Source organism: Puntigrus tetrazona, chromosome 22 (genome assembly GCF_018831695.1).
Source record: "Puntigrus tetrazona isolate hp1 chromosome 22, ASM1883169v1, whole genome shotgun sequence".
NCBI lineage: Eukaryota > Metazoa > Chordata > Actinopteri > Cypriniformes > Cyprinidae > Puntigrus > Puntigrus tetrazona.
In genome coordinates, this window is record NC_056720.1 from 1539966 (window position 1) to 1567835 (window position 27870).

The 27870-nt window shown below is 38.0% G+C and overlaps 1 pseudogene; it reads left to right on the plus strand.

Moving 5' to 3' along the window:
• On the plus strand, positions 1 to 27513 carry LOC122328019 (annotated as a pseudogene).
• Positions 27514 to 27870: the final 357 nt, after the last annotated feature.

Here is a 27870-nt window from a genome sequence, read left to right on the forward strand (position 1 = left end):
AGGTCATTTACCGGAAAACTGAACTGGACTGCCGTGAACTCTTCACATCCTTTTGCGTTCTATAAAGGTCCAGCAGCTCCGTTTCTTCATTAGACGCTGAGTTTGGGCTGATTTGAATCTGAACGCTACATAAAGAGTCCCAGACAGTCAGGATGGCCGAGAAGCTGCTGTTTCTGACTGTTGTTCTTCTCTCTTCACCGCTCCTCACGCTTTGTGATCCGCTGTGAGTATCAAACACCGTTTGTTCAAGTAGTCACTAACAGATCAGTTCTCAAACGCTCTGATTTGATCTCCACAGCTTTATTCTCTCAGCTCCTAATTTGCTGAGGGTGGGCTCCTCGGGGAACGTGTTTGTGGAGGCTCAAGATTACTCTGGACCAAACCTGAACGTGAGGATCACGGTAAAGAAGTTCCCAAGGAAAGATGTGGAGATACTGTCTAAACTGGTGAAACTGACTGCTGACAACAATTTCCAGATCCTTACAGACATCAAGGTGAGTTCTCTGTGATTACAGCATCGATGTCTCAGTCTTGTGACTTTCAGAGCAGATATAATCCAGGCTGTCCTTCAGATCCCTGAGGATAAGATGCTCTTCTCGGACGATCCTCTGGAGAAGCAGTATGTGCATCTACAAGCACAGTTTCAAACCGTCACTCTGGAGAAAGTGGTCATGCTCTCATTCCAGTCTGGATATATGTTTATTCAAACAGACAAGACCATCTACACAAATGCTAGCTCAGGTACGATTTCAGTGATAGAAACGCGACGAGGGTGCACTCATTTGCAGGTTTGTATTGGCAGAAAATAAAAGCATGAGAACTCAAATATCAGTTTTTGCTTTGACCTCTTTTGCAGTTTATTACAGGATTTTCTCTTTGACGCCCAACATGGAACCACACTATTCTATGATCACCATGGAAATCGTGGTAAATACTGTCACCTCTCTCTCTCACACACACATGACATTTCAGCTGTAATATGCATCATTGAAGATCTCAGTCAGGCACTGCATTCAAGCTGATTTCTGTGTTTCTGAAGAATCCTCAAGGCATCACAGTTTCATCAGAGAAGATATATCCAGTGAAAGGCATGAAGTCTGGAAGATACACCCTTCCTGAGACTGCGAGGTGTGTTTGTGTGTGAAACACTATAAAGACTGGATTTCATTTTCAATGATCCGTGACGTCCGCCTCGGAATAATAATGCTTAAATTGATCTACACTCGTAAATGTGCTCTGTATTATATAAGGTTGATTTAGTTGTTTGTGCAATACTTATTTATGAATGTTGCCCAGCTCTGGGATCTGGAAGGTGGTCACACGATTCACACACACGCCTCAGAAGACGTTTACGGCAGACTTTGAGGTCAAAGAATATGGTGAGAACATGGCGTATACAAGTCTTACTGTGTAAGAATATGAAGATATGTAAGAATGCCTTTGATTATTTGTCTGTGCGTCTGGTTTGGTTTTAGTGGCTCCAACATTTGAAGTAAAATTAAAACCCAGTCAGTCTTTCTTCTGTGTGCGTGATGAGAGTCTGACAGTCCACATTGAAGCCAGGTAAGATGAAATATTTTCACTGTCTTCAAAATCAACCTTTGTGTGAGCAGAATGAGTTAAAAATAGAGAAGTAAACTATCTTTTTTGAGTTGGGATCATTCTTTGTTTCACTGGTCATGTTATCTTTATTTTAGTTGTGTCTCTTCCCAGTAGATTAGCATGAACAATTCTCAGAGAGTGTCAGAGTACAAAAAAATTATGATAAACCCTTGTATTGTTAAAAACCTGTTTCTCAATACAAAATAATAAATAATGTAAAAAAGTAAATGTGGATCAGTGACAGACATTCGGTTTTACTGCAGAAATTGTATGTGCTTTTATAGGTATCTGTTTGGACACAAAGTGGATGGTAATGCGTTTGTGGTGTTCGGTGTAATGGACGGTACAAAGAAAACTAGTATTCCTACATCTCTGCAAAAAGTTCAGGTGAGAGACATTAAACATCACACAAGTTGGAATCAATATAATTTCTCCTCAACATAAACATACCTGGGTGCACTTTTTAATGAGATACCAATACGTACCAATAAGTACATATCACTGCAAAAGAAACAAACACTAGAGGCACCTCTTCCTTTTCACACAGAGTTTCGAATAAGTAAGGAGTAACCGAATGTGGGCCGTTGAATTATCAGAAAAATAATGCATTAACAGTGCCGTTGTTACCTTGCTTGTAAGAAGTCTTGTTATTTTCACATTTTTGTTACAGATGAAGTCTTCAGAGTAGCGCTTATATTAAAGTGTGTGCATTTCCGAGGAGAGAGAGTGGTTCGTCAGCCAACCGGTTTCAAGCATTCAACCTCGTAGTATAATAAAGCATAATTTTTAAACAATTAAAATAGGAATATTATGTTATTACTTCAAATCAATATTAATATGCTGGGAGATTTGAAATCTGATGCTTTTGAGTGTTATCATCACACAAATCCAGCTTTATATCTATGGTTTTTTACAGATGGTAGTTTTCCTAGGTAGTAGGGAATACGACGTGATGGCGTATTGATACTGTGTAAGACATACTTCCAACGTGATTGAGCACTAACTTTTAGCAGCAGGATATTCTACTTTTGAACTGTTGCATTATTTACCTACAGCAACCTGATAAAAACACAGCAGTACTTATCTATGTCAACATAATAAAAATGTGCCAGGGTTTACGTATTAAACACATGTTTTAGCGCCACTCAGTGGACATTTCTCTTTGATACTGCAGCGAAACGTGCAGAAAGGCACATAACAGTGTTACAAAAAACAGTCCACGTTGAAGTAAATAGCATCTTGTAGAGCGTTGCTGCTGTCTTTCTCATTTGAGAACAGATCATAAGAGGAGGGGGTACAGCAGAACTGACGAATCAGATGATCACTAAGACCTTTCCGAACATTAATCAGCTGGTTGGACGATCAATCTACGTTTCAGTCAGTCTTTTAACAGAAAGCGGTAAGGCTCAACAGATTTGCATGCGTGTGATTGGTTTTATGTGAGAAGCTCATCGTTTGTGTGTTTCAGGAAGTGAAACAGTGGAAGCAGAAAGACGAGGCATTAAGATTGTGACGTCACCATACACCATCCACTTCAGGAAAACACCACACTTCTTCAAACCTGGACTTCCCTTTAGTGTCTCGGTATAAAATATTGTCTACATATTTGAGAACCTGAACTCAACAATATGGGTATAATACTTCAGCTTCACGTGAATACTTGATAAAAACATTCACTTTAGCAAAGTTTGCACTAAAGGTTTAGCAAAGTTTGTATTTTCAGCTTATTTCGTAAAATAAAATAAGTACTTTTTCTTCAATAAATATACTGTCATTAAAATATATTAATACAGAAAAAAAAGATTCTGAAAGTTTATTAAATAATAATTTAATATTCATTTAGAATAGTAACAACAAACTATATTTTATTATATGATATGATATGATTAATATCATGTTTTTAAATATGATGGCTTCATTTTAAACATGGTGACTATTTCTAATATGGAGGTTCAATATAATATGACCTTTACCATCTGAATCTAACCATGTAATATCAACAAATGGAAAATTCAGCTATCTATTAATTATTATATTAATTACTGTGCATTTTAGTCCCAACAACAGAGCATTTTTACCCCAAATTGCATACTTTTACATTATGCTTCATTATTAAAAAACTGTTGCTTTAACTATCCTAAACAAGAATTGAAATCATAAAGAAATATCTGCATTCATTTTATCCATTCTACAATTTTATCCATTAAAATGTATCCATTTTAAAATACACACACACACGTCTTAAAATGTTTTGGAAAGTGCAGTATATGTTTTAATGTTTTGTTTGGTCTTGTTTTGCATGAAAGGTCTATGTAACAAATCCTAACCAGACACCTGCTGAAAAAGTGGAAGTGGAGTTCAGTCCTGGAGGGATCAGAGTTCACACGCAGGCCAACGGCATTGCGAAGTTTGCCGTGAACACTCTGATAGGATCTTCAACACTGGAGATCACTGTAAGACCATTTCAACTGCACTGATGTTTCTCTGGTGATCAAGTGGAAAATAGATCAGTTAACAAACCGCAAAAAGTTGATCTAACTCAAAAAACTAAGGCAACCTATCACGATCAGAAGTTAACTCGACTAGCTACAATATTTTCTATGTAATGCACGTTCTAAAATTAAAAGCAAACATTTATGCTAATAGACAAGTGTATTTAACATGTTGCATTGAGATGTGGAGTATCTCAGCACATGTAAAACTTTAAATATAACTCTGATGCACATGATAGCTAGCTGACAGTGACAGCAGTATACATTAGGCCAATAAAACCTAAAGCAATAAATAGTATTAATAATAATTCACATAAAATGTTTTTAAGCTGCAGTGCATGCTGGGAACTGGTGAAAATGTTTGTTCAGTTGACTCAATCTGAAAAGTTGGGAGAACTATGGATATGTTGTGAATAAATAATTAAGTATCTAAGTAAGTTAACTAAGTAAGTATTTTTGTTCAGTTCACACACAAAAAATAAGTTGACTTGTCTTACTAAAAAGTCTTTGCTCAGGCTAGCTCATATGTTGAACAAAGGGTATTGTTCACAGCACATCAGAAGCAACGCATTTGTTCTTTCCAGGCAAAAACAAGAGATCCACAACTAGCGGACAATCAGCAGGCAGTGAAGAAGATGACGGCTCAGGCCTACAAGACTAAAGACAGCTCCAACAACTACCTGAACATCGACATTGATGCTGCTGAGCTTCGGATCGGAGATTTAGTGAAAGTCTTTCTGCACACTCAACAAAACCCAGGAGTCAGGGATTACACTTTCATGGTGAGGGACATGTTATTGATTTGAGTAAATCTTACAAATAAATCTATTTTTTCATCTGATTCTTTTTCAGATCTTAAGTAAAGGTCAGATCCTTCAGGCAAACAGGTTTAAGCACAGAGGACAACCTCTAGCGACTCTATTACTGCCAGTAACCAAAGACATGGTGCCATCCTTCCGCTTTGTGGCTTATTATCATGTGGGCTCTACTGAGGTGGTGTCTGATTCAGTCTGGGTCGATGTGACGAACACGTGCATTGGAACAGTGGGTGAACCATCACAAGAAATAGACGATGTGCCAATCAGCTCGGTCTGACTCAGTGATTCTTGTTCCCAGCTCAAACTTAAGGTGCAGGACGAGAGGAATATCTATTTTACAGGAGACGAGGTTGAGCTGCAGATAACTGCAGATCCCGAAACCAAAGTTTGTCTGGTGATGGTTGACAAGGCTTCTCACGTCCTCAACAAAAACAGACTCACTCAGTCAAAGGTGAACGAAGTTCATCAGCATCTAAACCGTCACAGAATGCTTGAGATAAGTTTATCTTTTTCCTTTAGATCTGGGATGTGATAGAGAAGCAAGACACCGGCTGTACGGCGGGAGGAGGAAGGGACAGTATGGGCGTTTTCTCTGATGCAGGTCTGATGTTTGAGTCCAGCACTGCAGGAGGAACCAGCATCAGAACAAGTATGTGTGCATCCTCATTTCCAGTTTAAATATATTTTATTCAGTGAAAGGTCACTTTTAATGAGCACCATGCAGTAGACATAGTGGCCTACATCAGAGTTAGACATTTGAGACATTCAATGTTGAATTCACTGAACATTTAATAGTTTAGTATTTGCCAGTGAATGCATCTATAGATAGTTTCAGCTTAGAAATCGGCTTTTGCTGCTGTTCTATAAATGTTTTATCCTCCAGGCCGAACACTATGAATAGGTTAACTAATTAACCTTTTTGTGCCTTGTTAATATTTTGTAAATTACTGCTTTACGTACACATTAGAGAGTTATATGCTAATTTAATTCTACTGAATTTTCCTCTAGCGCCAGATTGCCCCGTCCTTTCAAAGAGAAGACGGCGATCATACGGTAAAAAATAAAAATTAAATATTAAACATGTTTTCTGAGTTCATCTGTGCTGTTTTTTTCTTGACAGTTAAAACAGGTTATAGAGCCTACTGAATCATTTTCAGACGTAACTCTTTCAGCAAATTACATTTACATTTAGTCATTTAGCAGACGCTTTTATCCAAAGCGACGTACAAATGAGGTAGGCAATAGAAGCAATTTATATCAACAAAAATTAGCAAGTGTCTCAGCCAGCAAAAGTTATTAAAAGATTGATTGTTGAGAGTAAGATGCAGCCTGATTCTAGTCTCATGATTCCCAATTATTTATATTCACAATTTCTATTATTTTTGTATGCTTTAATTTTTGATTTGAAACAAATTAGGCGGCAACATTAATTAAAGTTTCTTAAATGTCTAGATCTTGTTATCTTCATCTCCTGCTCCATAAAGCCACTCCCATAATATCTGTCACCATTTAAATTAATGATTAACTATAGCATGTGTGTAAGACTCCAATACAGTTGTAAAGTAATTGTTTTATCATGAATAAATATTTCAATGAGTAAACCCAGCTGTGTCTATAGTACTATAGATTACACATTATTTTTCAATACATTTTTTAATTACTGTCCCTGGATCAGTAGGATACTCTTGTAATAAAGTAGCATTGGCTGGGACATATTTGAAGTATCAATTCTGCTTATAAAACCGCAATCTGATTCCTGTAAGATGTTTATAGCTATATTTAACATAGATTAAAATTATTAGAGACTTTAGACTGGTTTTGTGCTCCAGTGTCACAGATGTGTTTTCAGATCCCAGAGAGATTAATCATTTGTTTTTGGTACAACTATATACAGATGATGAAGATGATGAATATTATTATATAGACTCCGAAGACATTATGCCACGTACACAGTTTCTGAGAGTTTTCTTTGGGAGGAGTTTGATTTTGGAAACTAGTAAGTAGAGTTTTTTTTTTTTTTTTGACAACAGTTTTGCATTAAACTGAATCATGTCAGTCTTTGCTTGTGAGCTGAAACTTATTGTCTGTCACTTCCTCATATTCCAGCGGATCAATCACAAAGACATTCTTCTTGAAAGACTCTGTTACTACCTGGGAGATCCTGGCTGTCAGTCTGTCACCAACACTTGGTAAAGTGAAGCTGCAAATGCTTAATACATGCTCTGAAAAACAACATTAGGACCCTATTTTTTCTGAGCTCCTTTTTAATAGTTTAATTAAATTATACTAATCTAAAAGGACGTATACTTAATTTGAATCACAAAAACTTTTAACCTCAATTAATTAAGAAACATACTACCTTTCACACAATTCACAAAAACATATTACCATTCACAGAAATCATGGGGTCCTATGACCTTAGCATCAAGGGTCTGCTGCTTTAAATCCTTCTGTGTGTCTGTGTGTTACAAAACGGACCTTCACACAGAGGTAGGTGAAATAATTAAAAGGTTTTATTGAGACAGATAAGAATAGTTGATGACAAGGAATGGACAGGAGGTGAGTATGTTTGTCTGGAGAATGATGAAACTTTTTCTTATAACAGAATAGTTGCAGCTTGGATCTGGACATGGAGGATCTGAAGCACACACAGGATCTGGAGGATAATACAAGTTTTCAAGGTAAATAGAATCAAGGATGTTAACCCAGAGAACCCAAGACCATTCTTTGGGACCGTACACTTTCCAATGCACCATATACACTAGTCTACTGCCACAGCATCGAGACTCCACAATTTCCTTGGCCTTGCAGACGGTACCTCTGCAGCGATCAGCTTGGATCTTTTGGACCCTAGCTCTCCCGAAACGAATGGCCAGCAACTGGTAATTCAGGAATAACGGGGGCTGGAAACCAAGTACACACTGGAAAGGAGTTAGTCTAGTAAATGGCTGTTACAGGGAATTCTGAATGCACTTGGGCCAGCCCAATAACTGGTTCCAGGAGTTCTGGTGGCCATGAGAAAAGGCTCAACCAAGGGCTGTTGGGCACGGATAATGGAGAGAGTTTGCCAGCTGGAAGATGACAGGGATTCTTGGCCATGGCACACTCCTACAAACAGGACAATGCATCAGCTTTAAGCTGGCACATAGATGGAGGCATGGAGGGCTCCCCTGCTGCTGCAACAACTCCAGTGGTTGATGCATCGATCTCCCCTATAAAGCATAATTCAGGTTTGGGATGTACAAGAAGAGTACTGCTGGTGAAGGCACTCTTGATGGTATTAAAGGCTCCAGTGGCTTCCAGGGAATAGCACAGAGACTTGGGCTTCCTCTTGAGAAGGATTGTGGGGACTGGCAATGGAACTGTAATTCTGGATAAAACGCCGGTAGAAGTGGACAAATCCAAGAACTCCTTGAAGTTCTTTGACTGATGTGGGTCCATCTGCACACCTTGGTGGTTAATGATATACACGAGGAATGGTATTGAGGTCTGATGAAAGGTACATTTCTTGGCTTTGAGGAAGATATTCCTGTAGCTTCCTTAGGACCTCCACAACGTGCTGGCGATGTTCTGCTTCACTCTGGGAGTATATCAGTATGACATTGATGTAGACGAGAACTAACTTATGGAGAAACTCCCGGAGGACCTTTTGCATAAAATCTTGGAATACGGAGGGAACGTTGAGTAATCCATAGTGCATAATGAGATCCTCATAATGGCCGGTAAGGATCACAAAGGCTGTTTTGAGTGGTAGTTTGACACTGGAGTCGAGGAGGTCAGTGATTGTAGCAGAGAAGTCAGAGTCAATAAACATTATGCAAGTAGTGAAGGGGTACCGCCATGGGACTGTTGAATGATGACGGCGAAGAAGTGCTTGGTGCTGGCGGCTTGCTGGTGGAGACTTGTGGATGCTGGAGCACTCTGCGAAATGAATCCACAAATTCCTGGAATGGATCAACCATACTTGTACTGTGTCAGCAGTGCCAATCTAGCCTTCTGTTACGCAATTGACCTGGACACAGAGGTAGGGTTTTATTGACACAGATGAGAATAGTTGATGACGAGAAATGGACAGGAGGTGAGTACTGATGCTGAGACATCAGTTGTTTGGAGAAAGATGAAACTTGAATATTTCTCATAACAGGACATTTGGAGCTTGGAACTGGACATGGAGAATCTGGAGCACAAACAGCAAACACACATGATCTGGAGGATAACACAAGAGGTAAGTTTTCAAGGCAAGTAGCAAACAGCTTAACTCAGTAGCGCGTCAACAAGGTCTACTTTGTGTATAAACAAGACCAGACACTGAGGGAACTGTGGCATGTGCTTGTATGCAGAGTCTTAATAATCTGATGATGGGATTCAGGTGTGCCTGGTTAGTACTCAGGTGACAGGGAGCATTTTTGTTGGCTGACAGTGGTGCTGGATGGTGGTTGGCTGTTCGAAGAGCCTGGTAGATCCGTAGCGCTGTGTTTTTTCTCAAAGGCATCTGTGTGGCAGAACCCAAAGAGTTGATAGTTTCTAAGAGCTTTTTCATTGACCTCAAGATGCCTCATTCAGCTGTACGTGGAGAACAACTGGAAATCAAAGCCATTATTTACAACTACACCCGAAGGAAGCTGAAGGTAGATCTGATTTGATAGTAAAAATGCATTTGGAATTCTGTGCTGTGTCTGATATGTGTCTAATAAGATCAGTCACAAACATGATCTAATGTGTAGTGTCTTACTAACTCACTGCCATGAACTTTTCTTCTCTCTCTTCATGTTTTATCCATTTTCATTACTGCTAAAGAAACTCTTAATTGTTTCTAAAAGTCCTGGTCCATACCCCTAATAAAAAAAAACTCTTTTAAAGGTTAAGATGCTTTCTGAATTACTTTTTCTTTACTAAGATCTTTTGTTTAATTTTAACAGGAAACACACACATTTCTAAGAATTTTCTTACAATGTTGTCACTAGGAGCAACTCTTAGCCCTAAGATTTTTCATGAATATCGGCCCAGGACTTCAATAAAATAAAGGCATACTGTCCTGTGTTACAACAGAAATACTCTCGATGATCACATGTGTTTTAATAGATTGAAGTTTCCTCTAGATGTGAGTTTCATACTTCTGTTTTCTTCAGGTGCGTGTGGAGTTCATGGAGACAGAAGATGTTTGCAGCTTTGCCACTAAGAAAGGCAAATACAGAACACTAGCATATGTTGACAAAGACTCCAGTATATCCGTGCCATATGTGATTATTCCCATGAAACTGGGAAATCACATGATTGAGGTGAAAGCTTCAGTATATGACTTTGAAGATGGAGTGAGAAAGCTGCTGAAAGTGGTGGTATGTCTGATGGAACTGTCACTTTTAGTATTAGGTTCATTTGTTTTGATCTATAGATGTTTGTTATATTTTTAATAGTTAAACTAGAGCATCATATGTATTTTCTCTCTCTCTTTCTTACTTTCAGCCAGAGGGTGTGCTGGTTTCTTCACGCAGACAAAACATGGAGCTCAAAGCCATTGAGGCTGGTGAGATTGACTGTGAAGCACACAATAATATCAGTGTGTTATACTTTAGTTATACAACACTAGAGACATTACACTTGTAGGTATTATCACTTTTAGCCTACCCAGAGATCACCATATCTTGCTCAATACCCACTGAAACCATACAAAATGTGATTAAAACCTGACTCACGACTTTTCCTCCATCATGCTGTTCTCCTCTATTTCTTCTCTCAAACGGATCAGGAGAAAATCCTTTAGTTTTTAAAGCTGTCATACCAGCTGATCGCCTTCCAGACACACCTGCTAACACCAAGATCTTAGTTACTGGTAAGGTTAATGACACTTTCATGAATGTGTAGTGATTATTTCTTTGCATGCATGTTTTCAGAGAGATAAAGTGTACATCTAGAGTAATGTCAAAGGACTCTTATACAGTACTTAAAGGAGTAGTCCACCCCAAAATGTACATGTTGTTATTACCCCCCTTTTTCATTCCAAACCTATATAAGCTTTTTGTCTTAAGAACACAATTTAAGAGTAATGAACACTGAAATCAAGTAATTTCCAATTGAAAAAAACAGTCAAGGTCCACAAAATTATGAAAGAACTATTCAGTCAGAATAGTTCATTTGCCATCTGTGGTTTAATCGAACTTAATGAAGGAACGAGAAAACTAAAATAATGACATTATTCAAAAATTTTGGAAAATACCTCTGCAAGCAAAGAGCGTACGCAGATAGTGAGACACGTAGAAAACATATCTTTGTTTTGCAGTTGGTACAGGAACGTATACGTAGTTTGTTGTAGTAAGCCCCTAACTACATTACAGATCAGATGTACATGAAGCCAAGATGGATAGATGATCTGGACTAACAGTCTCTTTCAGTCTATTTCCAGATACAAGACCTGTTACATACATAAGTGTTACATACAAATATAAAGAAACTGAATCCTCCTATGTTCCCTCTTTCATTTCTCCAGCTAAAGACGCTAATCAGACAGTGGAGCAGGCCATCAGCGGGAGCTTCATGGGCCGGTTTATTCTTCTGCCTAGTGGTAATGGAGAGGAGAACATGATCTTCATGACTCTGCCTCTCATTGCCACTTATTATCTGGACATCACCAATCAGTGGGATACTGTTGGCTTGGAGCGGCGTAGTGAAGCGCTCGACCACATTAACACAGGTATACGGAGAGAAAAATCATTCAGCAACATTATTTGATACTATTGGATGAGAACTCAACTGAGCTGACCTTTAGGGCTGCTTTACAGCTGAATTGCACTTGTTTTTTAATTAATGGGTTTAATCAACACTAAAATGACACTATCATTGAATTGATCTCGGTTTGCGTCATTGCATCCCCATTTCAGTAAAGCTGCTTTGAAACAATCTGTACTGTATAAAGCACCATTATTAATCGATCAATCAATAAATAAATTAAAAAAGAATCTGAAAATGATTTGCACTAATACTAAAGTTCTCCTAAAGATGCTCTGCTGAAAACGTTAGACTAAAAGGGAAGAGGAAATATGTAGATAATAAATAAATGTTCTTTCTTTATCCTTTTTTGCTTTGAGGTTATCAGAGGCAGCTGGTTTACCGTAAACAAGATGGATCCTACGCTGCATGGATAAACAGACCAAGCAGCACCTGGTCATTACTTATAGATAAACTTGTTTTCATGTTTCTCTTGTTAGATTACATCATAATAAATATATTGTGTTTGATTGTCTGTTAAAGGTTGACAGCATATGTGGCCAAAGTCTTCGCCATGGCTGGTGATCTTGTTATAGTAGAGGATAATGTTATGTGTAGTGCTCTCAAGTGGCTGCTTCTCAACAAACAACACGCAGACGGCTCTTTTAAAGAGGATTCGGCTGTAATTCAACAACAGATGATGGTAAGTTGAATGTTGCTGGATGTGTCCATCTGTGTCCACAAAAGAAAAATGCAATGAAACCAAACCAGTGATTTATTTTGTTATGGTTCATGGTACTAGAGCAAATTGGTCCCGTCTGTTTTCAACATTTCTGTTACCCACAGAAGCCAAAGTCACATCAAGACCGGCATACTGCACTTTGTTGTACTGAACAGTTCACTTTTTAGACAACAAAAAAGTAATGACTTTTGCCCTGAGCATAAAATGAAAACTACTTCACTCGAGTCGGTTCATGTGGATATAGTAGATCAAAATAAGATATACAAGTGTGCTGTAAATTCAGCTTTTTCATCACAGGAGAGTTTGTACTTGAGTCACAGGGAGATTTCAACTGGACAGTTAAGTTTAAGTTGGCTGACCAATTTGTTTTTGTGATGGAAAATGTAACTGACACCCAGCTGTTTGCCAGACAATTGTTTGCTAAAGAAGAGAGTAAATATTAATTTAATGTTGATATCGCACAGTTGACATCTAACAGGATCTTAAGGCAAAAATGAACACCATAAAAAAGGCCCTTCAAATTCAAGATGTACACCAACTCTGTCAAGATTAATAAATTCAAATGTAGAAAGTGTAAAATGCAGCATTACCTTTAGATCTACTCATGTTGTAGATTTTTTAGAAACGTTTTTTTCGTTTATGGGTACAGTTAGGTTTAGGGGTAGGGTTTGGGTTCTATATTTTTGGAGAGTAATATTGATTCAGGAACATTTCTTATTTGGAAAAATTGCATGCTTAACACAATGGCATCTGATTTAATGTAAAAATATCCATATATAAACATGCAATTCACCAGTTTATTTCTGCTTTATTCCAGGGTGATGTACAAAGAACAGATGCCGTTGTCTCTCTGACAGCCTTTGTTGCCATTGCCATGCAAGAGTGTAGGAAGTTCTGTGATGGATCAGTTTCTGTAAGCAAATTTATTTCACCACATGCAGATTTATGCTTTAACCTCTTTTCATGCAACATGTCACAGAGATCAGATATTCACATTCTTACCTCAACAAAATAATCTTGTGGCCATGACATATTATCATGTTCTCAATGACCTTCCCACAAATTAATCTCATGGCCACCTCCCTTGATCATGTTGCCTTGATTTGAAGTCCATAAGTTTTGAGTCTTTGTTGCCATCTCTGTTTGAAAATCTTCATATATTTTGGTATTAAGAGCACGTCCTCTTTATGTTGAATCATGTATGTATGTTTATTCCCCAATTGTAAGTCGCTTTGGATAAAAGCGCCAGTAAAATGATGAAATGCAAATGTTGGTGAATGTTGAAAGATGCTGATACAAGAATTTAATTTTATGCACACTTTTATAGGCTCTGGATGAAGGTATCAGGAAGGCTGTTTATTTCTTGGAATTTCGACTTCCAAAACTGACCAATCCTCACGCTGTTGCGATTGCATCCTATGCCATGGCCAATGCTGACAAACTAAATAAAGATATCCTGATGAGACACTCCACCCAAGAAGGAGGTCGGTAAATTCATCAGCATTTGTGTTTTGCACAATGTACAACAGTAGTCACTCAGATCCAATTGTGAATAATGGAAGAATTATTCGTTTGTGGAGGAATGACAAATGCGTTTCTAATGCAGTGTTGTGTTTGATACAGCCGGCCGGTCCTGGACTGTCCCTGGACATCTTCATCCCTCACTAGAGGCAACGGCGTATGCTGTGCTGGCGCTCGTGAAGGCAAACGACTTTGATAAAGCAGGAGAGGCAATGCACTGGATGAAGAGACAACAGGCCGACTATGGATCTGGCAACACACAGGTACACTACCGACTGTGATGAACTCCAGGGGCCTCGCTTGTAAATATATTGGCACAGATTTAGGCGTACATCTAGCTTTAGTGTGAGCATATGAAATCTGCTGAGAGTTTTACACATGAGGCCTGTAGGACTGATGCTGAGGAACAGGATTTGAATGCTTTTCTGTCTTTTTTAGGCAACCATTATGGTGTTCCAGGCGGTGGCAGAGTATCACGCGCAGATAAAGGACCAACAGAACCTCAATCTGGATGTGGAGCTGTCCACATCAGGAAGTGTCAGACCTGTTAGATGGCATTTTGATAGATATAATATGCATCTTATGAGGTCACACACGTAGTGAAGTTACTCATACTAGAGTCAAATGGCTTGCTGCTCATGTCAGTTGTGTGTTTTTGTGGCAGAAGCCAATTAAAGGAGACATATTATGGTCCCTTTTACAAAATGTAATAAGTCTCTAATGTCCCTAGAATGTATCTGAGAAGTTTCAGCTTTCAGAGGCTTGTTTGATCAATAAAATATGATCTCTATTACCGATTGACTAAACAGCTGGAGATAGGCGAGGACTTCAGTGTAACTGCTCGAGGATCTGGAATAGTCACTGTCTCGGTGAGCGTTTATACAGTCAACAGCAAGAATAAAGCCTTTGAACTTGTGGTTTGAGACATGCTGCTGTTTTCAGGTTCACACCATGTACTACACCAGACCTGTTGAGAAGAAGTCTGACTGTACATTCTTCAACATGACTGTTAAAATGGAGAAAGACCACGAAGGTAAGATTGAGTTCATGCCATTCCTGTGCTAAAAGAAAACCTCCACAATACTTCATTGTTTTCATTTTAATTAATAACGTGTTTTATTTTTTAGCAAGACAAGGAGCCATTGAAACATACAAGTTTACTTTGGATTTCTAGTATGTAAACAAACATCCTAATACATTTATTATTAGATAAAATGTCTTATTTGTTATTTACCATTTAAGCTGTTTTCACACTTTTATTTATTTTTTGATTTATAACTATATATTCTAGATTCATTACATGTAAAGTAAAATATTTGTATCATCTTAAGCTCATGAAAGTCAAAAATCCAGTTTCTCAAAATATTAGAATTTTTACATTTGCACTTAGTTAAATGACCATCCATACAGTATAGATTCCCAGTATCTCTTGTTCTCTGAAGTCACAATAATGAGGAAGACTGCTGACTTGAAAGTGGTCCAGAAGACGATCGTTGGCCTCCTTCACGAAGAGATTAATCACGGAATGTCAACTGTCTGTAAGAGTGCTTTATTAAATCAAAGTTGACTTGAAGGAATTCATTTGGAAATTAAGGTCTGGAGTCCGGAGGAAGACCGGAGAGGTGCAGAAGTCCAGTGAGAGGCTTCTGATGTTGGTGATGGTTTGGGCCGCTGTGACATCTACTGGTATTTGTCTATTATGTTTTATCAAATCTAAATTTAATACAGCCTTCTACCAGGTGATTTCAGAGCACTTGATGCTTCCATCTGCTAAATAAACTTTGTGCAGATGCTGATTTCCTTTTCCAGCAGAACTTAAGCACCTGTCCACAGAGGCAAGACTACTTCCAAGTGTTTTACTGACCATGATATTCCTTTGGACTGGTCAATTAACTTGCCTGACCTGAAGCCCATATGAAGCCTATGGGATATTTAGCCCTAAGTACTTATTTCATGACTTAACTTTTTCTGAAGAAGCTGAAATGTTATGTTTTTCAAATTATTTGATCTTAGGGAATATTCTAACATTTGAGATACTGGATTTTTAACTTTTATTAGCTGTAAACTCTAATGTATGTGTGATGTGCATATTTATTATGTATCAATCACTTTTATTTATATAGTGCTTTTAGAAATACTGATTGTATCAAACAGCTGAAGTAACGTATAAGAATAAGTGATAGTGATGTATAATGACGAGATTAAACACTTTTTTTATGAAATGCAGAGAGGTCTATAATCGCTAAAAATTACATGTCCCCAACTGCAGAGCCTGATTTTGCTGAGTTTGACATGTTCCTGGATCAACAAGATTGTGATTAGCCCATCAGATTTGAAGAACCAGTTTATAGTTCATGTTGACCTAGGAACACATGAGGTGCATCCTCAACTAAGCAAACCAGAGTCAACTTCATTTCCAGATAAATTTTAAATGTCAGATTGTGCAAAGGACTTGTAGTGCATGTGTCTGGTTCTGGTGATCTGTCCACTGGGCTCAAATAGGTATTTTGGTCTCTGAAGAAGTTCTGGTCATCTTTGAGCCATCTGATCTGGATACGAACTGAGAAACAGAATAAGAAACAGAAACAGAATAATAATTGCGTAGATTCCATTCTTTTTACTATGTAATTGTGTACATAGTGTGTTATGGGGTGTTCCTAGTTCCAGCTGATCTAATTAATGCAGCCTAACAATCCTTTAATGGACTTGAAGAATAGAAACTCATTAGTGTGTTATGTGTAAACCAGATTAAACAGATGGTTATTTAATCAGCGTCTGATTTAAAGAGATTTAAAGTGTGTCTGCCTCCCGAACAGGGTTAGGAAGATTGTTCCAGTGTTTGGGTGCTAAAGAGGAAAAAGATCCACTGCACGCAGTGGGTTTTGATATTCTAGGCATATATAGACACACACATATAGTTTATACATTTATACATTTACATTTAGTACATTTATATTATCATATTGTATATTATATATTCAATATATGTAATGTATATAAACATAGCTTATTTCTCTTAAATATAAACATGCTTGTGTATTTGTATTTATATACAAATAATAAATATTCACATTATACGCACATATATTGTGTAAACATGATGAGATTAATCAAGATTAATTGTTTGACAGCAATTATAAATAAATAATAGAATTATAAATAAAAACATGCCAAAACTACAGATGGACACACATCTTCTCACCAGCTGCTGGACATGATGGCTAAAAGAGAGAGTCGTCAATTAAAAATCCTGAGATACTTACAGACACGCAAACAAAACAAAGTTATAACAAAAAGAATACTACTAGTTTATATCAAAGAAATTGTGGTAGAAATTAGAGATGATTAAATTCAACAATTCCTTTGCATAAGTTACACTGCACCATATTAAAACAAGCTGTAACTAGATAAAGACTTGCTACAGATTCAGAGCAAAAGCTCTAGTATGAAAACAGCTGTAAATGCAGAGGAAATGGAACAAACTACAAAAAGAGTTAATAATCATCATCTTCACAGCTACAGAAATGATAAAACTGATGCCACCATGACTGTTCTGGACATTGGCTTACTGACTGGATTTGATGTTGATGAAAAAGATCTTAAAGAGGTATTTTGATGACAAACTGATGCCTCACATCTGTATTTAAAACAAGATGAATCTAATACTCATCAGCAGACATTAAGCATTTTCATCATGTCATGTTTTTTTATGTTCTTGCACTCAGTTGTCTTCAAGGAAGGAGAGATACATTCAGAAATATGAAAAGAATAGAGGATCTCTCACTCTCTACTTAGACAAAGTAAGTCAGCAAACTGTTGATTTTGTAAACTGGTTTGATCTTATTTCTTTTTGATTTTTTTGTTTCTGAAGTGCTTTAATAATATCCAGTAAATACATGTTCACCATTTTAGTCCATTGTGACCTCCATATTATAGTCAAATCTGTGAGCTGGCATCATTGTCCGTTATCAAGGAAGTTTAGGTGGAGATCGAAGGCTTGGAGGGAACTCCCACTCAGACTCCTGCAACTGAGGTTGAGCTACACCTGGTTTCTGGGAGCTACACTGAGGACATTTTTGTAACGGACCTGATAGTATGATTTGGATAAGTATTATGAATCTCCTGAGTCTCTGCTAGTTCTGTCCAGCTCTCCTGCATCTCCTGAGCTCCCACCCAGCTTCCCTCTTCTGCCTCTAAAAGCAGCCAGTTCCTCAGCCTCATCTCCACTGGTGCCTCAGAGGCCCTCAGCTCACCCTCAGTCAGCACCACCTGGGCACATTGATCCACCTTGTGGCTTCTAGTCTTTGGTGCTGCCTAGGCATGAGGATCCCCTGTCTCCGATTCCAGCGCATGAGTCACAGACTCCACATGGGCCCTTCGACCCTTAAGCTCTGCCTTGGTTTCTAGCTGGCTCGTCTCCATGGTGGACCCTCATCCCACCAGCTCCACACAGCTCCTCATCCCTCTGGCTCCACCTTGATCAGTTGTCAACCATCTGCCACCTCGGTACACCACTCTTCCAGTTTCGCCTTGTCACTCCATGCCTCTAGCTCTCTCAGGCTTCTCCCTCCCTCCGGCTTCACCTTCATCCTCGGTTGCTCCAGCTACGCCTTCAGCTCCATGTGGGCCACTTTTCTGGCTGGCCTCTGGATTTCCATTTGGCTCCTCCTGCTCCAGTCTCCTCCCTCCATCTATAATGAACTATTCCTCTGCTTGTCCCTTACCTTTCCCATGGCTGCCTCCTAACCCCCATCCTCCCCAATTTGTCAGTGGAAAGATGGTTATGGTTATGTTTTGTCTGCAAACTCGCATGGATTCATTTATAAAAAAAAATCTACAGGTGCTTCTCAATAAATTAGAATGTTGTGGAAAGTTCATTTCAGTAATTCAACTCAGATTGTGACATTTGTTTATTAAATAATTTCATTGCACACAGACTGAAGTAGTTTAAGTCTTTGGTTCATTTAACTGTTGTGATTTTGGCTCACATTTAACAAAGTTTTTCTGAGCCTTCAAAATGGTCTCTCAGTTTGGTTCACTAGGCTACAGAATCATGGGGAAGATTGCTGATCCGATAGTTGTCCAGAAGATAATCATTGACATCCTTCACAAGGAGGGTAAGCCACAAACATTCATTGTCAAAGAAGCTGGCTGTTTACAGAGTGCTGTATCCAAGCATGTTTACAAAGAGTTGAGTGGAAGGAAAAGTGTGAAAGAAAAAGATACACAACCAACCGAGAGAACCACAGCCTTACAGAATTTTTAGTGAACTTCACAAAGAATGGACTGAGTCTGCCAAGGACTTTGACAACAGTCATCGTATTCCTCTTGTCAAGCCACTCCTAAACCACAGACAACATCAGAGACATCATCATCAAAAGTTGGTTAAATGACCATGGTGTGCTTGAGTGGCCAGCAAACTTACCAGACCTGAACCCTATAGAATCTATGTGGTACCGTTGAGGAAAATGAGAAACAAGAGAACAAAACAATCCAGACGAGCTAAAGGCCACTGTTAAAGAAACCTGGGCTTCCATTAAAGCAAAAGGTGCCCCTACTAAGTATTGACTATATGTGCAATAAATGAACATACTTTCCAACAATGCACTAAAAATGTTTTTTATGAAGTATTCTAATTTGTTGATATGGTCGATTTTTGTTAAATGTGAGCCAAAATCATTACAATTAAAAGAACCAAAGACTTAAACTACTTTTTACTGAAATATATGAACATTTCCACAATTTTCTAATTTATTGAGATGCACCTGTATATCTTCTCCTGTATACCGTAGTCTGTCATGTTATCCTGTTGCCACATGTGACAGCTACAAATTTGTTGCTTTATTTGATTTTTATTATTATTATTATTATTATTATTATTATTATTATTATTATGTTCTGTGTAAAATATATCATTCAAATCATACTTTTGCTTTCGTTTCTGTATTATTAGGTGTCTCGTAGAAAGACTGAAAAGATTTCCCTCAGAATGCACAAGCTCATTAATGTAGGTCTGCTACAACCTGCTGCAGTGACAATCTATGAATATCACTCACCAGGTAACTGGCTAACACTTAACCTATATCATTTAACCAAAGAAATGAAACAAATACATGAAAGTAAGGAGGACAAGGAATAAAACAAAACAAGTTGCTCTTCTATAATAGATTTCCAGACATCTGTTTTCTGGCGAGCTTTCATCACTAGAAGAGTGTAGCCGTCATTAATTAAACAGATTTTTTTTAGATGCACGCTGTACAAAGTTCTACCACCCTGAAAGGAGAGATGGCGCTCTGCATAAACTGTGTAAAGAAGATGTGTGCTACTGTGCAGAAGGTACACTTATACTCATTCACCAGATATTTTTACCCAAAGCTATTCACAAATCGTCATAAGAGACAACTAATATTCTGTAATTTTCTCCTTTTTTTAATTGCTTTACTTTTTATGAATTGAGAAAAATGTTTTGTTGGTTTGTGTTTTGGAGTGTGTGTGTGTGTGTGTGTGTGTGTGTGTGTGTGTGTGTGTGTGTGTGTAAGTAAAGAAAAATAAACAAAACAACACACCAATCTACATCTCTTGAACCAGGAAACTGCCCTTACCAGAAGAAGAATGAGGTCATAAAAGAGCGTTTGATCAGAGCCTGTGAAGCTAGCACAGATTTTGGTAAACCCGTGTTCTCCTTCCTCAGCCACTAAGATCCAGTTTGCCAGCTCTGATACAGATAACAATAGAGCACATTCAGTTTATAAACATTCTAACATGACTGTTTGACAGTTTATAAAGCCAAAGTGGAGGGAATGAATCTGAAACAGGACTCTGACATCTACAGCATGAAGGTGGAACTGGTGCTGAAAGAAGGTACGGTTATTATTTCTCCACTATGGGCTCATTATTAAATTCTCTTTGTCCTTCTCAAATTCAGCTAAAGTAGATAGCTTGGTATAGAGACGTTTGAAAAAAATAAGCATTTGCAATGGACAATGTTGTGATAAGTAGGCTATATCAAAGTCCCTTTTGAGGGACGTATTCCTAAAGTCTATGGTCTTTGGCTATACAAAGTTTGCAAGAAGGATTACAAGGGGTTTTTCCAAAGAAAAACTAGATGTAGGATCAGATAGAAAGAAGGTTAACTTAGACATAATTTGTATATTTTCTTGTAATATTAAGATGATTTTATAAGCCTTGACTGTTTAAAAAAGGGCAATTCCTGACATTATCTGAGTAGTTGAAGAATGAGATGCACCCATTTAAAGACGTGCATTTATTAGACAGATAAAGAACACAAAGAATGCATGTGTGAATTTAGTCGAGTGAAAAAATGGACAAAAATCAAACTCTATCCCTACCCTAAACCTAACCCCAACCCCAACCCTAACCCTAACCTGACCTAATCTAACCTAACCTAACCTAACCTAATCCAACCTAACCCTAACCCTTAACCCTGACACCTAAACCTAACCCTGACCCTGACCCAAAACCTACCCTACCCTACCCTACCCTAACCCTAACCCTAACCATAAACCTAACCCTAACCCTAACCCTAACCTTAACTTTAACCCTAACCCTAACCCTAACCCTAACCCTAACCCCAACCCTCTAACCCTAACCTCACCCTAACCATAACCTAGTCTAACCTAACATAACCTAACCCTAACCCTAACCCTATCCCTCTAACCCTAACCGTAATCATAACCCTAACCGTAACCCTAACCCTAACATTAACCTCAACCCTAACCTAACCTAACCCTAACCCTAACCTAACCTAACCTAACCTAACCTAACCTAACCTAACCCTAAAATTAACCCTAACCTAACCCTAAACCTCTGAGCCTACACCTCTGACCCTAACCCTAATCTAAGCCTAACCATAATCCTAACCCTAAAATTAACCCTAACCTAACCTAACCTAACCTAACCAAATCTAACACTAACCTAACCTAACCCTAACCTTACCCTAACCCTAACATGAACCCTATCCTAACCCTAGACCTAACCCTAGACCTAACCCTAACCTAACCCTAAACGTAAACTAACCCTAACCTAACCTAACCTAACCTAACCTAACCTAACCTAACCTGACCCTAACCCTAACCCTAACCCTAACCCTAACCCTAACCTATCCCTCTAACCATCTATGCCTAGCCTAACCCTAACCTAACCCTAACCTAACCTGACCCTAACCCTAACCCTAACCTAACCTATTCTATCCTATCCTATCCTATCCTATCCTATCCTATCCTAACCTAACCTAACCTAACCTAACCTAACCCTAAAATTAACCCTAACCTAACCCTAAACCTCTGAGCCTACACCTCTGACCCTAACCTAACCCTAACCCTAACCTAACCTAACCTAACCTAACCTAACCTAACCAAATCTAACACAAACGTAACATAACATAACCTTACCTAACCCTAACCTAACCTTAAACCTAACCTAACTGAACCGAACTGAATCGAAACGAACCCTAACCCTACCCTACCCTACCCTACGCTAACCGAACTTAACCGAACCTAACTGAACCCAACCTAACCTAACCTTAATCCTAAACCTTACCCTAACCCTAACCTTACCTTAAAATTACCTTAACCTAACCCTAACCTAACCCTAACCTGATCCTAACCCTAACCCTATCCCTCTAACCCTAACCTTAACTGTAACCCTAACCCTAACCATAACTCAGAATCAGAATCAGAATCAGAACACCTAACCTAACCCTAACCCTAACCCTAACTCTTACCCTAACCCTAACCCTAACCCTAACCTTAACCCTAACCTAACCTAACCTAACCTAACCCTAACCTTACCTAACCTAACCTAACCTAACCCTAAAATTAACCCTAACCCTAAACCTCTGATCCTAAGCCTAACCCTAACCCTAACCTAACCTAACCTAACCTAACCAGATCTAACCCTAACCTAACCCTAACCTAACCTTAAACTTAACCCTAACCCTAACCCTAACCTAACCTTACTCTAACCTTACGCTAACCTTACCCTAACCCTAACCTGAACCTATTCTAACCTATACCTAATTTAACCTAACCTAAGCCTAACGTAAATGTAACCTAACCTAACCTAACCTAACCCTAAACCTCTAACCCTAACCCTAACCTAACACTAACCTAACCTAACCTAACCTAATTTAACTTAACCCTAACCTAACCTAACCTAACCTAACCTAACTTGATCCTAACCCTAACCCTAACCCTAACCTAACCTTTAACCCCTAACCCTATCCCTCTAACCCTAACCTTAACCGTAACCCTAACCCTAACCATAACCGTAACCCTAACCCTAAGCCTAACTCTTACCCTAACCCTAACCCTAACCTTAACCCTAACCTAACCTAACCTAACCCTAACCTTACCTAACCTAACCTAACCTAACCTAACCTAACCTAACCCTAAAATTAACCCTAACCCTAAACCTTTGATCCTAAGCCTAACCCTAACCCTAAAATTAACCCTAACCCTAAACCTTTGATCCTAAGCCTAACCCTAACCCTAACCCTAACCTAACCCTAACCTAACCTAACCTAACCTAACCTAACCAGATCTAACCCTAACCTAACCTAACCCTAACCTAACCTTAAACTTAACCCTAACCCTAACCATAACCCTAACCCTACCCTAATCCTAACCTTACTCTAACCTTACGCTAACCTTACCCTAACCCTAACCTGAACCCTATCCTAACCCTATACCTAACCCTAACCTAACCCTAAACGTAAACTAACCCTAACCTAATCTAACCTAACCCTAAACCTCTAACCCTAACCCTAACCCTAACCTAACACTTACCCTAACCTAACCTAACCTAACCTAACCCTAACCCTAACACTAAACCTAACCCTAACTCTAGCCTAACTATAATCAATCAATCAATCATTTTTATTTATATAGCGCTTTTAACAACACAGGTTGCATCAAAGCACTGTACAGTATAATGACAGGGATGTATAATGACGAGAGTGACCAATTTCTTATTAAATGCAGAGACGGTCTCTGTAGTCAATTCAACGATAGTCACTAGAAGTTAAGTGTCCCCAACCAAGCAAGCCAGAGGCGACAGCGGCAAGGAAACAAAACCCCATGCATACAGAATGGAGAAAAAAAAACCTTGGGAGAAACCAGACTCAGTTGGGGTCAGTTTAGTTAGTTTAGGTTTAAGGTTAAGTTAGGTTAGGGTTAGGTTAGGTTAGGTTAGGTTAGGGTTAGGGTTAAGGGGTAGGGTAGGTTAAGGTTAGGTTAAATTAGGTTAGGGTTAGGTCAGGTTAGAGTTAGGGTTAGGGTTAGGTTAGGTTAGGTTAGGTTAGGTTAGGTTAGGTTAGGTTAGGGGTTAGAGTTAGGCTAGAGTTAGGGTTAAGGTTAGAGGGTTAGGTTTAGGGTTAGGGTTAGGTTAGGTTAGGTTAGGTTAGGTTAGGTTAGGTTAGGTTAGGAGTTAGTAAGTGTTAGGTTAGGTTAAAGAGTTAGGTTAGGTTAGGTTAGGTTAGGTTAGGTTAGGTTAGGTTAGGGTTAGGGTAAGTGTTAGGTTAGGGTTAGGGTTAGAGGGTCAGGGTTAAACCCTAACCCTACCCTACCCTACTCTACGCTAACCAAACTTAACCGAACCTAACCTAACCCAACCTAACCTAACCTTAATCCTAACCCTTACCCTAACCCTAACCTTACCTTAAACTTACCTTAACCTAACCCTAACCCTAACCCTAACCTAACCCTAACCTAACCTAACCTAACCTAACCTAACCTAACCTAACCTAACCTAACCTGATCCTAACCTAACCCTAACCCTAACCCTCTAACCTAACCCTAACCCTAACCCTAACCATAACCCTAACCCTAACCCTAACCCTAACCCTAAACCTCTGATCTTAAGCCTAACCCTAACCCTAACCTAACCTAACCTAACCTAACCCTAACCTAACCAGATCTAACCCTAACCTAACCTAACCCTAACCTAACCTTAAACTAACCCTAACCCTAACCCTAACCCTAACCTAACCTAACCTAACCTAACCTAACCTAACCCTAACCTAACCCTAACCCTAACCCTAACCCTAACCCTAACCTAACCTAACCTAACCTAACCCTGATCCTAACCTAACCTAAACCTAACCTAACCTAACCTAACCCTAACACTAACCCTCACCTAGGGTTACAGTGTAATGTTGTTAAATCATGTTTAAAGAGCAAACTGTTTGCTGATAAAACCTAAGAAAAAACTTAAAGAAACATCATTGGTTGGTAGAAAGACAAATATAGGTTGCAGTTTAAAATTAGTGTTGACATTGTAGACCCATTGTCAAGAATTTCACCAACGAATATGACGCCCTATAATAACTGATGTGCATCTCTAACCAGCACTGCAGTGTTTCATTAATAAATCCATGCTTTTAAATGAATCGAGTGAATCAATCAATTTATTTCTGAATAAATCAGCAATCAACTGAATGAATGATTGAATGATTCACTTATTAAGACAGGGATTTGTCTCATAATAGAGTATATTTTTAAATAATTTAATATTTCTCTATTTATTTGTATTTTTGAAGATTTCATTAAAATATTTATTTTTAAAGCTACTTATGTTTAATTTTCCTATTTATAATGTCTATTCAGCATTTTGTTTTTTTTTTCTACAAACACATTAACTATTATCTTTGGTCACTGTGTAATTCATATCGTTACCACAATAGGCTTCTGTGTTAAAAATAAAAAGCTTCAGCTTCTACAGAAGTCGTTTTAAACCCTAGTATCTGTACTTCTACCTGAGTAATGAGTGTGAATACTTTTGCATGATGAGTTATGTGTGTTTATATAATATACTACACCGAGTGTCATTTGAATGATTTATTGCTTCAGCTTTTGGCCTTATAATAAAACAATAAAAACCATAAGTTCACCCTTTGATCTAAAACCAATCAGACAGTTGTCTCCTGTTCTGTCTTACAGGCAGCAGCTGGGTAGAGGAGGGGAACGTGAAGCTATTTTTGTCTCGCCCCAGTTGTAGAGAACATTTAGGATTGGTAAAAGGCAAGTCCTACCTCATCATGGGAAAATCAGTCAACCTTCTAGACCAGAGAGGAAGGTAGGTGTCAGTATTCTTTTGAATCCTGATTTTTTTTATTGTTTTCTGTCCTGAGCACGATGTACGAGCTCAAGATTCATCTGCGGGACAGCCCAAATTGTTCAATGGTTCAGATTACTTCGTACTGTCATAAAATTTGCAATGGTTTTGATGTAATTATGTAAATCTCATGGCTATACCTTCACACGTTACATGTCTGCTCTAACCTATGGAAAACATCCAGACATACCAGACGCGAAACAAGGCTGGACATAGGGTTTAAATAATAGAACATAACAAGAATAATAAACAGCTGGAACTCATAATACTAGATGGGTACAGGACCAGGAAAACCAAATATGGGCGTAAGGAAACTTGAGAAAGGAAAAAACATAGGACATTAGAAACTTAAAAAGTCACAAAAACCATTTTAGAAAAAAATGTATTCAGTGGCAGAAACTTCCATAATAACCTGTTTAATTAGAGACATTTAGCATTTAAAATAGTTTTTGCTGCTTAACATTTTTGTTTAAACTATGACACCGCTCAAACATTTGTGTCAGGGTTTTAAAAAATAGAGAGAAATTTTACATTTTATTTATTATAGATCAAAGTGATGACAAGTGAGTCAAGATGAAAATGTTATAAAAGATTTCTGTTTAGTAAACGTTTTAAGAAATGTAATAAATATATCTGATAAATGCAAATAAACAATAAATTGATAATAATCAGAACTGCTTCGAATATTGTTACGTTGTTACGAATAATGTTACATTTTGTAAAAACTTTTTTTGTAAATTTGTAATAATAGTTCACAATATTGCTGTTTTAGTTTTATTTTTGATCAAATAAATGCAGCTCTGGTGAGCAGGAGCAATTTTAACAATGATTATACTTAATAATTGTAATTTTCACAAACTTCGGCAAGTATTTTAATAATAACAATTCCATTAATTCTTTTATTCCGATTTTCCAGTTTTTCTGTCTGCAAACTGATTTTGCAAGTAATAATGATACATTTTTTGTATGTTTTTTTTTTTAATGCGGCACATCGTATTTCTATTACATCAAAATATGTTTATGACAAATGATAAGCAAAGCGTGCATGTCTCTGTTATGTAATACGTGTTATATTATCTATAATACCTGTAAACATTATTTTGTGGTTTGCAGCTGTTGTGTAGCCTTTGAGTAACTATGGACAAACCTGAAATTCCATTAGAAGAATTGGAGATGAATTTAAATCAATCGGTTTCCCTCACTTTTTCGTGTGAAATCATATCCTCGTATAACGTTAAGCTACCATAGAGTTGCTGTAGAAGTAACGAAAACCAAATCAACTTTTAAAGCTTATTTTTACATATATGAATTCATATGTTTTGCGTGGTGTGTTTTCTGTTGTTTTTAGTTTGCTGTATATTTTTGGAGAGCACACCTGGGTTGAATACTGGCCCACAAGAGAGGAAAGTGTCACCCGTGAACATAGGGAGCGATACATCGGCATCCTTGAGCTCCAGAACAGCCTCCTCAAATATGGATGTACTACGTAATTACAGTATAACAACTGTTTCTCACAGGAAATGGAACATTATCTTCTGCACACTCTAAATAAATAATAACAACGCTTTTCACCGTAATATGCTGGCATAATTCTACAAAAAGGTTGACTAAAACGTTTATCCTAGATTAAATCGTAGAACCTGACCGATCTTCTTTGACTTCATTTTTAAAGTTTTTATTGTGCAACAGTAGTATAATATTCCTCGTTCCGTTACTAAAGAGTTTAAAATGTACTTCATTTGTGTTTGATGTGGAAAAGGAAAAAAAAACTAATCCGAGAAAATAAAGTTGCTTTGATTATCATTGAATAATACATCTGAATGTGTGTGTTGTGTCTGAAATTTGAAAAATGGCCGAAGTA